This window comes from Austrofundulus limnaeus, unplaced genomic scaffold (genome assembly GCF_001266775.1).
Source record: "Austrofundulus limnaeus strain Quisiro unplaced genomic scaffold, Austrofundulus_limnaeus-1.0 Scaffold660, whole genome shotgun sequence".
NCBI classification, from domain to species: Eukaryota; Metazoa; Chordata; class Actinopteri; order Cyprinodontiformes; family Rivulidae; genus Austrofundulus; species Austrofundulus limnaeus.
This window is the reverse complement of record NW_013953062.1, coordinates 49,768-53,657: the sequence shown is the minus strand read 5'-3', so window position 1 is coordinate 53,657 and position 3,890 is coordinate 49,768.

The window sequence follows — 3,890 nt, the reverse complement described above, 5'->3', positions numbered from 1 at the left end:
TGAATCAACACACACTCACACACACACACACACACACACACACACACACACACACACACACACACACACAACCATTGTCACTCCAACAAGAGAAAGAAAGGAATAAACCAAGATTGAGAATGTTGCAAGTTATTCTAAGAACGAATCAATGTTTATACAAGGCAAATATATGTTTATACTTATCTTTGGAGGGTGAGCAGGAGGTTGTGTGGAAAAAGAAGTAGTACGGCTTCTTCGCTGGAGAGCGGAGCTCAGTCCTTCATGAGCGAAGTCTTGCAAATGAAGAAAAAAGTATGTGACGTACACTCTGAAAGCTTTCCCACTGCACAGATGCACTGAAAACGTACCACGCCCATGCAGTTTTTGAAGAGCCCAGGGAGCAGAAAACATTGGTCTTGCTGCAGGAGTGATCATTACCACATAAATCTTTAAATATTATTAATAAATAAGCTGTTAAACCAAATAAGGAAAATTAAAACTCCACGAATAAAGAAAAAAAAAAAGAAAATAACAGGAGAAAACTTAGAAGCAGTTTGTAGCAGTCTGCAGTTTAAACAATCAGAAAAATATTGGGCAATGATCTTGGTTATGTATGCATTAAAAGCTCATTAATTATTAAAACAAATACTAAGAACCAACTGAAATGAATAGTTTTGAACCTTTTTTAAAAAAATACAAAGCATGTGTCAGTGTGGACATTAAATTACCCCTTAAAAGAAATAAACCATACACAAATGTAAGCATTCAGTTTTAAAAGTTGTCTCTTTGCAAAGAGTGAGAAGTTTCTGAGGACGCTTAAAAGGCAGGTCTCAGCAGAAAGTTCTGACCTTGGCTGGGAAAATCTGTACAATTTATTACAAGCAGAGCACAGAGAGAAACATCTTGACCAATCACAGGGTTGCTTCTTATCAGTCTCTGCTGCTGCAGGGATGAAAATTATGGCAGCAAGAAAGACATTTAATACAGTTGATAAATGCAATAGGATCAAATAAAAAATGATAAAGTTTAAAAATATCTATCATTCATCCCTGTTTACCATTTTTATTAATTTTATTAAAAGAGAGTGGGGGTAGAGAAAGAAAAAAAAACATCAAACTTATAAAAACATTAGAATCATGAAATATGTAGAAGAATAACCTTAAAATGTAAAAATGTGATTATAAGTAGATTCAAAAACCCAAACCAGTCTTAGAATGAGAATAAAAACATGATAAAAACACTAATAAAACATTGTCAGTTTTATCTCACTTTTTTCAGTTTAAATCATAATGGGACATAAAACCTGAAAGATTTATCAAACCGTATTAATAATGCTCATAAAAATGTAATAAAAACTTAATTTTATTTAAGCTTGTTAAGAAAAGCTTATTTAATAAAACATTGTATATGTAAGCTTGTTAAAAAAGCTTAATAAAACATTGTATATGTAAGCTTGTTAAGAAAAAGCTTATAAACATAATAAAAACACTTTTTGTTTTGTTTGTTTATGTTAATATAGGAGTCAAAACAAATGAGCTTCTGTAGGTCACTTTTTTTTTAGTTGAGACCTAAGAAATGTTATTGCTTCAGAATAGAACTTTCCCTCAGGATAATGATAATGAAATATAAAAACTGTTTAACTTATTTACAAACTGCAAGTTTCAGTTTAAAGATCACCAGAGATAAGGGGTCATCAAAAGTCCTGCTCATCTCTGGGAACAAGTAAGTATTGACGAGCATGTTGCAGGAACAGGGATGTAAAGACAGGTGCTGCATTTTTGATCATGGGGACTATGCAGCAGGAACAGATCATAAGCAAAGCGAACACACAAATTAATGGTGTTAGGACCCTAACTAACCGAGCTTGCCATCCTCCGGCTGTGAGTCAAGACCACTAGTCCCATCCCTTAGGCTCAATGACATCATCAGCTTTCATGTCGGCCAGGAGTTTATTCAAGTGTTGTACAGTTTGAGTGATGTTTCTGGAAACCTCAGGAATGCAAGTGCAACAAGAATGCTCAAATCACATGACAGAGACCACCCTGGGAAGCGAAAAGCAGGTCCAAAGCCATTTTATGTTGTAAGAGCATGTTCCTGGTGATGATGACGAAGGGACCCAGGGCTGAGAATCCATCCTCCACAATCTCCGACAGATTCTCAAGCCTCGTATGAAGCTGGTCAATGTGATGTGCATTGTTCACCGTCCCCCACCAGGGGAGCACCCAACTCAAGAACTTCACCCCGCCTGAGATCACCTCAGACCTCTTCTGTTGGTACAGGGGTCTGGGCTCTGCCATGAACCGCGGGTAGTGGTGGGTGTTATACACCAGAGAGTCCAGTACCAAAATGGCAGGTCTCAGATCCACTAGGGTACACGTGCCAGACCACAGCGGGGTTAAAGCCTGAAAGTAGTGGGAACCACAAAGCCAGACTGAATCTTGATGACTTCCTAATCCACAATTGCCAGGCCACACAATAAGCTGAGAAACATGACTGATATTATGGAATTTTAAAGAAGACATGGCTTTGGATGCCTTTCCTGGGAGGTGDCACCCAGAAGCATCCCAGGGCGGTGCTGTAGAAGTGGTGCTCAAGATGCGCTTACATCCCTGCGTGGTGCCAAGAAAAACTCTACTCTTGTGAAAAGGCATGTGAAAACAGACCAGGGGAGTCACCTGAGAGAAGTGAGGATGAATTGATCCTAATGACTCAAAAAGATGGGCTTCTTTATTCTTCAGAACTGAACTATTAGTTGCTCTTAGGGTGGTGTTAGCTAAATATTTACAAGGCTCTGTGATATTAGCTCTAACTAGCATCCATCCATTTTTTTGCCACCTGGTATGATGGTGTAAGGGCCATTAAAGTGCATAATACCTCTGACTCATTTAAAGGGTGTGGTCAAACTGGTAAAGACATGGCTCCTTCCTGGGGGAAAAGAGTGCAGGCATAGCATGAGGAGTTCACCTGTGCAGCAAGAAGATAAGTTCGCACCACATTCCACCACATACTTCCAAGCTGGCGGTGGCTGTCTACATCATGAACTGCAGAGATGTAATCAGAGCCTAACAAGTGAAAAGAGGGGTGAAGAAATTTATAGTTAGTACTGATTAAATACAACACAGAGTTAGGGTTTTCTACTTTATAATACCTTTATAATGTTTGTTATATTTCTTACAGTGTGTTAATTGAAATAGAGTAGATACATGTCCGAATCATAACAACACATAATTAAAGCTGTATTAACATTAGATTGAGGACTGTCTGTATGAATGCCTGTGATTCAGCTTTAGGCCAGCAGAGGCGGACTCGGGCATTGAAGACCCTGTATATATTGGTTCACTTCCTGTTTTGACTCCAGTGTGTGTGGTTGACTCGCCAGCTCATGGCTGAATAAACCCCTCACTCCAGAATTCTGGTGTTGTATGGCAATTATTTCTATCACAGATCATTTTATTTAACACTTGTGTTTTCACCTGATTTCAACCGTTATTGAACTCGTATTTCCTTACAGTTTTGGTGACCCCGATGTCCGGTTGATCAGATTATTGCGAGCGAAGTGAGAGTGGTGGCGCTCCGTCGAAGCGGGCCCGTCGATGGGTGACTTGCGGATTGATACACCGCCGATAACCAGGTGAGCAGAAGGTTAATAAAACGGGGACGGTGTGCCAACCGAGGGGTTACCGTTGTTGTGGCTTATGCGGAGCGGTGAATCAGACTCGCTAAGTGTTAGCTTATGTATTAGCATTGCTAGGCTGAGGTAGGCCTCAGCATAGCAATGTTAGCGTGTTAGCTTATTGGGTGTAGACAAAACAATCGTTCTCGGCTAAAACGGACGGTAAAAAGCGGGTTTTGACCGGTTGAACATATCGATCTGTTGTGATTTAATGTCATACAATAATATATTTCTTTAA